General features: G+C 40.1%; 1 protein-coding gene across 1 annotated transcript in view; it reads right to left on the reverse strand.

The window, feature by feature from the left end:
* Window positions 1-13395, reverse strand: part of LOC134224359 (ATP-binding cassette sub-family G member 1) — a 204972-nt gene that overhangs the window by 174010 nt on the left and 17567 nt on the right. The window lies entirely within an intron of this gene.

A 13395-nucleotide genomic window follows, 5' to 3' on the forward strand; every position in this document is an offset into this window, starting at 1 on the left:
CCATCATCAACCTTCATTTACATTAAATACATTGCATGCCGAGGGGCCCTCCTTAGCCGTGCAGTGAAACGCGCGGCTACAAAGCAAGACCATGCTGAGGGTGGCTGGGTTCGATTCCCGGTGCCGGTCTAGGCAATTTTCGGATTGGAAATTGTCTCGACTTCCCTGGGCATAAAAGTATCATCGTGGTAGCCTCATGATATACAAATGCTAAAATGGTAACCTGGCTTAGAAACCTCACAGTAATAACTGTGGAGGTGCTTAATGAACACTAAGCTGCGAGGCGGCGCTGTCCCAGTGTGGGGATGTAATGCCAATAAGAAGAAGAAGAACATTGCATGCCCTAATATCTTCCACCGCTTTTGCTTCGATCATTATTATTGTTCGGGTTGGGTTTGGTTCTTCAAGATTTGGAAGGCTACCTGTTGAAGAGCTGAAATCTATTTAAAAAGTTGTCAGATATTAGTATAATACGTTTGGTGTAATTAAACGTTTCTTAAAGTGGGGAATTTTTATTATTATTATTTTTAATCAGTAATTTTTTGGAAGTCTCAAACAACTATGCAGAATCAGGACCGATTGGTTGCGTAACCGCTTTCCGCATTAAAGTTTGTGTAATTTTAGCATTAATATAAATCAGAATATTACAAAATGGGTTGTTTAGGAGTGTCGATGTTTTAACATATTCTGAATCTGCAAGAAAAACTGATCTAAAGCCTAATTTTTCAGAATTTTTGGAGTCATGGAACTATTTTTAATTACATTTTAAGATTAAAGCCTGTCCACGTTTAATTTCAGACACCTTTTTTTTCAGCGTTGTTTTTGAAATATTTCACGGATCGCAGAAACATTTCTCTAATATGAAAGCTGGAACTCTCCTCTTTGTTCCGTGGTATAAAATGTTTACATTCTTCTTGCATTTGGTGACATGGCGTCGAATCAAGTAGAAGTGCGCAAACGCATTTTGCACGAACGGCAGCAAAACCCGACGTTGTCGATACGCGATCTTGCCAAGAGACTAAAAATTCCGAAAAGTACTGTGTTTAGTGTTTGTAAAATATTTGATCAACGCTTGACTGTTGATCGGAAAGTTGGAAGTGGAACAAACCGGAAAGTATGTTCACGACAAATGGACAAGAAGGTGGTAGCCATTATTGAGAAAAATCCCAACCTTTCGGTACGAAATGTGGTCCGTAAAGTTGGAAGGTCAAAATCATATGTACAAAAAGTGAAGCAGAGGCATGGAATGAAGGCGTACAAAGTGAAAAAGGTACCCAACCGTGATGACAAGCAAAATACCACTGCAAAAAGTCGTGCTAAGGAGCTTTATAGAGAGTTTTTGCAAAAAATTTCTTGTGTCATAATGGATGACGAAACATATGTGCTAGAGGACTTTAAACAGCTTCCGGGTCTGGCTTTTTATACCGCAATGCAAAAGAACGCCGTTGCCGAGCACTTTCGAACAAAAAAGTTGTCCAAATTTCCCAAAAAGTATTTGGTTTGGCAGGCCATATGTAGCTGTGGACGAAAATCTAAAAGTTTCGTTTCTACCGGCACTATAAACAAGGACGTGTACCAAGAACAGTGTCTGAAAAAGCGGTTGTTACCATTTATCAGATGCCATGACTCTCCAGCTTTGTTTTGGCCTGATTTGGCCTCTTGTCACTATGCTAAATCCGTCCTGGAATGGTATAAGGCACAAGAGGTCAACTTTGTGCCAAGAACAGCCAACCCACCAAACTGTCCAGAACTTCGCCCCATTACTGGGCTTTAGTTAAGCGAAAACTCTTCGAAACTAAGAAGAAAGCAAATGATATTGATGATTTTAAGCGACGATGGAGAGGTGCCACCGCTAGCGTGTCTGAGGATACTGTACGGAACCTCATGGCTGGTGTACCACAGAAAGTTCGAGAATTTTACAGAAAGAAGGATTGACATCTCAATCAAGTTGTTTTACAGTAGATATAACTCTATTATACTGAAATAAATAATTGGTTTTGTTGAATTATGTGTAATTTATTTCTGCTGTCATTATTTTAGTGTCCGAAATTTAACGTGGACAGGCTTTATATGGAACTAATAATTTGTTCTTATGCTGCATGGTCCAAATGTCATACTGTGGATGTTAACTAAAACAAGAAAGGCAAAAGTAGAGCAAATTGATTCAACGGAAATAGACCAGGCAACGAATAAAGGACAATGGTCGGCGTGATTGTGGCAGCAATCCAGGAAATACGGTGGCCCAGAACTGGAGAATTCCGGGCGGTAGATCCCATAGTGAACACTTCATTCAAGTACCACACCTACTATGGTGTCGGTGACAGAGCAGTACGAGGAGTTGGCTTCATGGTGATCGGGAAGCAGATGAAGCGTGTTAAGCGGTGGAACTGATATGCGACTGCATTTGCGTGTTGAGAATGAAATTCTTCAACTGTAGCCTGATCAGCATCTATGCCCCAACGAACGATAAGCCTGATGACGTGAAGGATGAGTTCTATGAGAGCCTTGATAAGGCCTACGGAGAGTGCCCTACACGCGATGTAAAGATTGTCATCGGGAGAGAAAGTTTCTTTCGCCCTGTCATTGGTACGGAAAGCCTTCATTCCGCTACCAACGATAACGGTCTGCGACTTGTAACCTTTGCTGCTGCTAGAGGGATGGCAATAAGCAGAGCCTACTTCGCACGTAAGAATTTCCACACGCATGGCAACATCCGAGTGGAGACACTTGTTCACAGATAGACCACATGCTGGTCGACGGACGACATTTCTCGGATGCTATAGATGTAAGGTCCTTCAGAGGTTCGAACATTGACTCGGATCATACCTTGTAGTTGCATAAATTCAGACGACTTTCCTGCGTCACGAATTCACGAAACAACAGAACGCTGCGTTTCAATATCCAACGCTTGTCAGTTGAAGAAGTTGCTGAACCGTACCATCACAAGCTGGACGAGCGGATAGGAGATGCCACCGGATCTGGCGACGTCAACAGATTGTGGGAAAATATCCTCGAAGGTGAGACTACAATAGCGCAGGAAGTGTTAGGTATTGCACAGCGACGCCAACGAAATGGTTGGTTTGATGAAGAGTGCCAGCGAGTGTCGGGCGAGAAAAATGTTGCTAGGAGTCGAATGCTAGTGGCTCGTATCCATTCCAAAAGAGAGCGGTACAGTGTAGCAAAAAAAAAGGCAACACGAAGAGAGTGTGATAGCTGAAGCGCAGGGGAACATGGATAGAAACGATGTGCGGTGGTTTTACGCAACAGTCACTGGCGCGCGGCATAAGGCTGCGCCAGTGCTCGCCATGTGCAATGACCGAGAAGGGAATTTGCTGACAGACAAGACTATGGTGGCAGCCAGGTGGAAGAAGCACTTCGAAAATTTGTTGAACGAAGCGTCCCCTGCGATAGCCGCCGATAGTCGGGGCACCATCAGTGCGGAAGTTTCCTTCACCGGAACTGGTGGACCGAGTTTGTGGCACGACCGACGAGGGATGGAGACAACGTTGCAGTGGATTTCAGCAAGCCAGTCGACCAACTGCCTAAGCCAGGGTCAGGTAGGAAGCCAGCCCTGTTCGCCTTAGAGGTGTCTGTCGCACAGATTTTTAATGGCCCTTGTAAAAAACGCACAAACACACACACACACACAGACACACACACACACACACACACACACACACACACACACACACAACTGGGTGGCGGATTCATCGGGGATTGCAGCTATCCAAGTGATGGGCAAATTCCCTATTCAAGAAGTGGTAGACAGCTCAAGCGAAGGTTTCGTTATCTCCAAAATCAACGGGATCTTCGTGTGTAGCTGCTACGCACCCCCAAGATGGACTTTGGAGCAGTATAACCGGATGCTGAACTCACTCACGGAGAAGCTGATCGGCCGAAAACCGGTAATCATAGGAGGCGACTTCAACGCTTGGGCAGTGGAGTGGGGAAGCAGGCTGACTAACCCCAGAGGTTACAGTTTGCTGGAGTCGTTGGCAAAGCTGGACGTCAGGATGTGCAACGAAGGTACCGTTAGTACATTTCGCAGAGATGGCAGGGAGTCCATCATCGACGTCACGTTCTGTAGTCCGTCGCTGGTGAGGAACATGAACTGGAGAGTTAGTGAGGACTATACACATAGTGATCATCAGGCGATCCGGTATTGTGTTGGAACACGAATGCCGACGGTACGGCGAGAGATTAGGAATAGCGGGCGAAAATGGAAGGCGAAGGACTTCGACAAAGATCTTTTTATCGAAGCACTCCAAGCTGACAGCGGCGCTACAAATCTCGATGCAGACGAGCTGACAGAAACTCTTGCGAGGGCATGCGATGCGACGATGCCAAGGAGACTGGAGCCAAGGAAAAGCCGGCGGCTAAATTACTAGTGGAACGATACTCTTGCTAGCCTTCGTGCTGCGTGTCTCAGAGCCAGAAGACACTTTCAGAGAGCAAGGTCTGAAACAGTCAGAGAGGTGCGTAAGATAATCTTCCGTGAAGCTAGATCGGCCTTCAAACGGGAGATTAAAGTCAGCCAATCCAACTGCTTCAAGGAGTTGTGCCGAGAAGCTGACGCTGATCCTTGGGGCAACGCTTATCGGGTCGTAACAGCGAGGATCAGGGGTCCAGCGACGCCAGCGGAAATGTGTCCGGACAAGCTGAAGATCATCGTTGATGGTCTCTTCCCGCAGCATGATTCTACGATGTGGCCACCTACACCGTACGTAGATGAAGACGGAGTAACCATTGCAGGTATGCAAGTCTCCAACGACGAGCTGTCATCAGTGGCGAAAGGTCTGAAGATGAAGAAAGCTCCGGGTCCGGATGGAATTCCAAACGTGGCTCTAAAAACTGCGATACTGGCGTTTCCAGATTTGTTTAGGATGGTGCTGCAGAATTGCCTAGCAGATGGTAACTTTCCGGATAGGTGGAAGATCCAGAAACTAGTGCTGCTGCCGAAACCAGGGAAACCGCCGGGGAATCCAGCATCGTATAGGCCCATATGCCTGCTGGATACACTGGGGAAGCTTCTGGAAAGGATTATCCTTAATCGGCTGACGCAGTTCACTGAAGGCGAGACTGGCTTATCGGAAATGCAGTTCGGATTCCGAAAAGGCAGATCGACGGTGGACGCAATCAGGACGGTCATTGAAGTTTCAGAGAAAGCGGCCAAGAAGAAGAGGCGCGGCAATCGATTCTGCGCTGTAGTAACGATTGACGTCAAAAACGCTTTTAACAGTGCCAGCTGGGAGGCTATCGCCGCAGCGCTGCACGGTATGCGGGTTCCTGACTACTTGTGTAGAATCATTGAAAGTTACTTCCAGAACCGGATCCTGGTTTACGAAACGAATTCTGGGCAGAAGTCGATTAGGGTCACCGCAGGTGTTCCGCAAGGTTCCATTCTAGGCCCGACGCTGTGGAACATTATGTATAACGGAGTTCTAAAACTGAAGTTGCCCAAAGGCGTGAAGATTTTCGGATTCGCGGATGATGTCGTTCTAACGATAACCGGAGAGTCGCTGGAAGAGGTAGAAATGCTGGTGGCGGAGACGACCGACGCAGTTGAAAACTGGATGAATGGAGTCAAACTGCAGCTTGCTCACCACAAAACAGAAGTGATGCTGGTTAGCAACTGCCGCGAGATCCAGCGGATTCAGCTTACCATAGGAGGGCACAACATACCGTCCGTGCGGGCTTTGAGGCATCTAGGAGTGATGATCGACGACCGGTTGAATTTCAACACCCATGTAGACTATTCCTGCGAAAAGACATCTAAAATGGTCAGTGCGTTTGCAAGGATCATGCCGAACGTGGGTGGTCCTAAAAGCAGCAGTAGGCGTCTTCTGGCAGCAGTAGCATCCTCGATACTGAGGTACGGAGCTCCAGCCTGGGAGCTGCGCTCAAGACGAAACGTAACCGCAGAAAGTTAAACAGCGTGTTTCGCCTAATGGCCGTTCGAGTCGCGAGTGCGTACCGAACCATTTCCTCGGAGGCAGTTTGCGTTATCGCAGGGATGATTCCAATCTGGATAACCCTAGCAGAGGATATCGAGTGTTACCAACGGAGAGATACCAGAAATGTGAGGAAGACGGTGAGACTGGACTCTATGGTGAAGTGGCAGCAGGAGTGGGACAATGCGGATAATGGAAGGTGGACCCACCGGCTCATCCCCAATGTGTCGACGTGGGTGTATAGTGCACAGCCTTATGTGCCGACACCTTCCTAAAACAATTTTAAATACCGATGGCAGTGAGATATTGTAAAAACAAGGCCGAATACATTCAATTACTCAACGCAAAGTAATTTAAGCAATCAACATAAATTAAAAATGTTGCATGTAGGAATTGTTGGGTTAATTTACTTTTCATCAATTTAAAAGCTATGTGAAATATCGCATACCCTTATCACGGTTTGGCGAAACCGTCGAAAACAGCTTAGTCAGATTTACTTAACTGGAGCGCGGTGGATTGACATGTTCAAACGTGCTCACATATTGGACAGTGCACGATATAGCGGTACATAGCCGCGATCGTCATTGATGATGATGCATTGGCGCATATGTATAGGACACTAAGGAAAGAATTTGTTTGGGTGAGGAGCGCGGAATAATAACTTAGCCAAAATGATAGAGACAATAAGAGTCTTCATTGAATCTACATACACGTATACAGGTGTATTGATTTAAAGGGTTTGTTGCCCAGTATGAAAACAGAGAGAACATGATTTTGTTCTTACCAATATAAACTTGAAAAAATATTGATATTGGGGTCTTAGTGGTTCGGGAAAAGGAAGAGCCGACCCGAAGGGGTAATGATTCTTTAGGGAAAGGGAATTTAATTCAAAGCCCAGTTGAAAGAAAGAAAAATATTGATTGATTGATTTTTAAGAGCATACTTAAAATCAAAAGAGTAATACAAGCGGTAGCTGTTAATTGATCGGCGGTATGGTACGCTGTTTTACAAAGAACCCATGCTGGGTTCGAATACAGATTTTTAAGTGAATGTTTTCACAACTCCGTTGGTTTAGTAGTATCATGCATTATTAAACATTTGGGACTTGTTGAACATTACTCTGTGAGACAGCAATGTTCAAGTTTAAGTGTTCTAGGTTTCCCTAGCCGGCCTACCGAATACTCCAATTGAGTCGGGGTCAGTCCCAAATATTCAGCAGCACCTTTATTGGAATTCGGCGCTTTCTAGGTTTCCCTAGCCGGCCTACCGAATACTCCAATTGAGTCAGGGCCAGTCCCAAATATTCAGCAGCACCTTTATTGGAATTCGGCGCTTTCTAGGTTTCCCTAGCCGGCCTACCGAACACTCCAATTGAATCAGGGTTGTCCCTTAGACACCTCGACACTCGTGACAGGTGCACGAATCGAGATCTAAGTTTAAATTAATTAACTTCTTGAAAAAGATAAAAGTGAACAGTTAAATGTCCGTCGCGGTAAAATCGAGAATCGGTGTTAGAGTCTCAGAATAAGTATCGATAAATAAAAAGTGTTAGTATCTCTGGGAAAGACATTGTCATACGGGAAATAGTGCAAAATATTCGAGTTTATAATTATACGAAAGTGTTAATTGTAATGAGTGTAATGAAAGTTTATAAATGTAAAAAAAGTTTATAAATGTACAAACAAGTGATACATAAATAATAAAGTTTTATTCTAACCGTAATAGAGTGTTTGAACTAAAAACCCGAAAAACCAGTGCCGCGCCGTCGGCATAGAACGCTTCTTACTTCATTGTGCGTGAACAATACGTCGAACAAACTAAGTTTCGTTACATATGGTGACAGCGGAAAAAGACTGTTTTCGCAACAGAGGAACGCTAATTTTTGATTAAGTGAAAATCAGTGCCGAAGAAAATAAGAACAAACATCAGATAAGTAGAAGTGGTTTTGCGGAGAAAAAATACAAAAAAACGACCACAAGATCGAGCACCAGGTCTTAGATATGGAAACAACAATAATACATGGAATTTTAATATGGTAAGTAACAAACCTTTTTCTTTAATTTGAATGCCTTAAAACATGTTGGATATTATTTCTCATCATCAATAGTGAAAATATTTGCTGATTTTGACATTATTCAAATAAATGTCAAGTTTGGACGATTCATTTGAAAAAGACTCTGAACAATTAGAACAAATTCGAGAATTCTTTTTTAAGGAATTCGATAATTTAAACAAAAATAGAACCAGAACAAGGTCTTTACAGGGTATTTTTCATAAATCAGAAATCTTAAAAGCGGCGTTAGAAGAATTCGAGAACATTGTCCAAAAATATGAACAATTAAACGAAACTGAAATTTGGAATGATTTAACAGATAAACTGGATATTGTGAAAAGAAATATGAAAATTGTATTCAAATATTAGAAAATACCAAAACAAAAAGAAATACGGAAAAGAACTCTGAAATTCAAGCAGGAAAATTTCATAATTTGAGGAATAGACGTGTAAGTGTTAGTGAAGATCATTTTCCAATTAGTATTGAGGATTTTTCGAATCTGAACGTGTCCATATCTGGCACAGATTTATATTTTGGACCAATACGTGATCCTAATCTTTTATCATCTACATTAAATAACGCTGATCAATCTGAAATCGATACCAAATCTTTGATATTAAACGAGCTACAAGAATTTAGTGTTAAATTTGAGCCGGTATACAAATCATTCTTGAACAAAATGGCTTACGAATTCCCCACAGAAAAAGCAATTAAATGCATTCCAGAATTTCGAGGAACAGCAGCTGAATTGGATGGCTTTTTGTTCCAAGCAGACTATTTTGCAAAATTCATTCCACCAAGGAATGATCAGAATGAGATCCATGAAACCGAAACGGAACTCATTCATGTAATATTATCCAAATTGAAAGGACCAGCAGCATTGCATTTCAAACGAATACATGCCGATACTTGGGTAGAAATTAGAGATAATTTGCAAAGAGAATTCAAAGGAAAATTGAAATTAGAAGAATTGTTTCAAAAGATTGAAACGTTGGAACAAGGGAAAACAGAGACCTTTCAAAGTTACAAAGATAGGGTGCTTACTATGAAACAACACATTGATGAATATGAAGCGAACAGAGGGGGCGGGGAAAATTCATACGCTCTCAGAAACTTACGACTCCATTTCTTAGGAGGGCTTAAAAATAGAAACTTGAAAAACTTAGCCAAAGCACATAAGGAGGATAGTTTGGAAAACTTGATAACTTATCTGCAGGAGGAATGTATAGATGTGGAGCAGATAGAACAAATTGAGCATAGATTGCAGGATGCTCATATTGCAGAATCACACAGACTTGAAAAAGAAGAGCAAAAATTCAACAACCAAAGAAAAAACTTCGGAAATTTCAGAAACAGAAACAATTTTTACAGCAACAGAAACATTGACCATGACGACAGAAATGATCAAAGGAATAGAAATAATGACAGAAACCTTTTCAATGGGCAATCTAATAACTACCAGCAAAATCAGAACTACGGATATCCGAATAATAATAGTTATCGAAATCGAAATGATAACTATTCAAGAAATGACAGACATTACAATTCCCTCGCAACGAACGAAACAACTTTGAACAAAATTCTTACAGAAATAACGGTAACCAATATGACAACAATCATAGCCAAAACAATAGAAACAATTCGAATCAAAATTATCGGAATGAATCACCGCATCAAAACAACGGAAATAGAAATTACTTTAATACGAACGGAAATTCAAACTCTGAAAACAGAAGATTCGAACCATTACGTGAAGGAAACTGGAATGACCGAAATTTTGAATACAATCAGAAGCAAAAAAACTAAACCATGGGGGTTTGGATAGGAAAAAGATAGACGGATCCCACTGTTTTTATACACAAGTATATGATACTGATGCACAATACGAAGAAGAAGAAACAGGAAAATTATTTGCAACAAGCCCTATGTATGGAGGCTTTTCAACCGGTTTTTATTGGAAACTGGCAACCGCAGAAAATCCACAATACAATGAGAGATACTACTTGGATACAAGTATCTGTTATAATTTCATTCATCAGAGCACCGCAATCAAAGTCGGAGCAACAAAATAGACCCATTCAAACATGCATGGATATGCGTAAATGGTAAACAAGTGCCATCCATTGGAACAATATGGATTCATTTAACAATAGGAGAACTAATCATACCGACAAAATTCCACGTGGTGGATAAATTAGGAGTACCAGCCAAAATTGGGTACAAATTTGCTAAGGAGCATATCGAATCAATATACATGAATTTCGAGGAAACACGTTGTAAACTAAAAGATCAGAGAACACTTCTCTAAATGTTTACGGATTTGTAAGCAAGGATTTAATAGAATATGAAGAAAGAGATAAGTACGAGAAAAACATCGATTCGGTTATCCAACAGAATAAGCAGAATTATGACTTTAAAAGCGATATAGATTCCGAATCTATCACAACAGAATCTTCGAAACCCGAAACAACTGAATCATTCTCAGAAATAATTGAACCAATAATGAATGAATCAGGTAGATTTGAACTTTTTTGCAAACAACAAGAATCAATTCGGAACCCACATAATGATGGTCTAGAAAATATCAACTTCAATGTCGACACAAAAGATAATACATGGAAAACATATCCTTACGAAGAGTTTGTAAAAGCAATGCCACAGCTTAGACAGATATCAATAAGATTGACGACAAAAATACTTGAGGAATATGAAAAAGATGCTACATTTTTAATAATTAACAGTCTATCAGCTTATAAAGAACTGAAGAATTTCATCGACCTTCCGTATGGTCTAAAACCACATTTAAATGGAAGATTTTTTTCATTTCCTAATAAAAGAACTTGGGGTATATTAATGAATGGTACTAAGGAAACAGATTTTAACTCGAAAGTATTTTTCAAAGGACTCATAGATGGATTCCATAACGGTCCAGAATTTTCCAAGATGGCGAAAATTATTCAAGTATTCTCCTTTAAAGATTTACTCGACACATTAAGTTTAGACATTTTAAGATACATAGCAGACACATTCAATAAGGAATTCATAGTGTACACTGCAGATAAAGACAACAATGGAGGCTATACTTACGACAGAAAATTAGCCAAACTAAACGAGGACATGGGATTTGTATTTGTAGCAAAATCAGATAAAACGTGTGGTCATATAGAAAAGCCACAAGACATTCAAAACTCAAACATTGCAGCTCAAGTTACAACGGAATTAACTTATGATAATGATAAATATTTCATGGAGTTGGCGTCAGTGGACAAGCCCATGAATAAAGTAAAATATTTAATAGATACAGGTTCTTCAGTAAACCTATTAAGATATGATTTATTAAGCTATGTAGGCGTTAAAAGTTTTAATACGGATGAGATAATTACACTAGTGGGTATAGAAAATGGTAGTAAAGTAACACTTGGGAGAGCAGACGTAGAATTACTTATCAATGGAATAAGATTTATAACTACTTTTCACTTAGTAGACAATTTAATAATGCCAGGTATCATTGGAATAGAATTCCTTAAACAATATGTATCAAACATTAGTGAAAACTTCAGAACAATTACTTTGAAAGCGGGTGCAAACCATTTCGATGTTTCGATATCAAGTAGAAACAACAATAGGTACGTGCATACTATTAACAAAATTCAAACAAGTACATTGATCAATCAAAACACGTATTTTAACCAATCCGAAAATGATTGGCAGCATAATAATGATGAGATATGTAAACCAAATCAAGTTATCAACAACATGAGTCCGGAATATGGATCGGATCATGCAGATGAATATTATTACGACGAAACTACAATGATTGAATCTTCAGAACAAAAATTGAATGATAATATGGGCGACAACGATATTGATGAATATGAAGAAAACGAATATCGGGAAGAGAATTCAGAAATACAATGGAAACCTGTGGATTTGGACTCAACCAAGACTACAGCTTGGTAGAAAACAAGAATCGAAAGCAAATAAGAGGCAATGAACGCAGTAGTAAATTACTAGAAATAATCGACTTCAAGCATTTAAAGAAACCTAACTTCAACGCGATAGAAGAAATTATGGCGAAATATAGCGACGTATTTTATTTGAAAGAAGATAAGCTTACAATTACGAATGCTGCAATGCATGAAATTGAAACCACAACAAATGTACCAATTAATAAACGACAATACAGATTTCCAGAATCTACCAAGAAGCATATTAATGAAGAAATTGATGAAATGTACAAGCAAGGCATTATTAGGCCAAGTAAAAGTCCATGGAATGCACCTGTGTTATGCATTCCGAAGAAAGATTTTGATGAAGAAGGAAACAAGAAATATCGAATTGTAGTAGATTTTAGAGCGTTAAACTTGATTACGAAACCATTCGTATATCCAATTCCATTAATAGATGAAATAATGGACAATTTGGGGGATAGTGCATATTTTTCAACCATTGACTTAAAGTCAGGATTTTATCAGGTTCCAATTCACCCTAAAGATGCAGCCAAAACTGCTTTCTCAACACCAAGAGGACATTTTGAATTCACAAGGATGCCAATGGGACTAAGAAACAGTCCATCAACATTTCAAAGATTAATGAACACAATAATTTACGAGATTAAAGATGTCAAAGCTATTGTTTATTTAGACGACATCATTGTTTTTGGAAAAACAATAGAGGAACATAACGAAAATCTTATTAAAATACTTGAAGCTCTTAGAAGGCACAATTTGAAAATTGAGCCTACGAAATGTCAAATTCTGAAAACTCAGTTAAAATTCTTAGGACACATGGTAGATAAAAATGGAAAACGACCATTAAATGATAATATTAAAGTTATTAAAGAAATGTCTGTACCCAAGACAGTGAAAGGAGTAAGATCATTTTTAGGAACTGTGAACTTCTATGGCAAATTCATACCTGGAATAGCCGAGAAACGGAAACCCTTGAATGAATTATTGGGGAAAAATGTTAAATTTGTTTGGTCGGATGACTGCCAAAAAGCATTTGAGGAACTGAGAAACTTTTTAACATCGGACTCACTCTTATCCAGACCAAATTATAAAGACACGTTTGTTATTACTACCGACGCGAGCGAACATGGCATTGGTGCGGTACTATCGAATGAAAAATCAATTGATAAACCCATAGCTTATGCTAGTAGGAGTCTTATAGGAGCAGAAAAAGGTATCATACAATCGAAAAGAATTACTCGCAATAGTGTGGGCAGTTCAGCATTTCAGACATTACATATATCATCAGAGGTTTATTGTCTATACGGATCATAGACCGCTAATTTCTTTATGGCATTTAAAAGAAACTTCGCCAATTCTCACACGCTTAAGATTGAAATTACAAGGATTAGAATGTGACATTAGATACAAACAGGGAAA

Source organism: Armigeres subalbatus, chromosome 3 (assembly GCF_024139115.2).
Source record: "Armigeres subalbatus isolate Guangzhou_Male chromosome 3, GZ_Asu_2, whole genome shotgun sequence".
NCBI lineage: Eukaryota > Metazoa > Arthropoda > Insecta > Diptera > Culicidae > Armigeres > Armigeres subalbatus.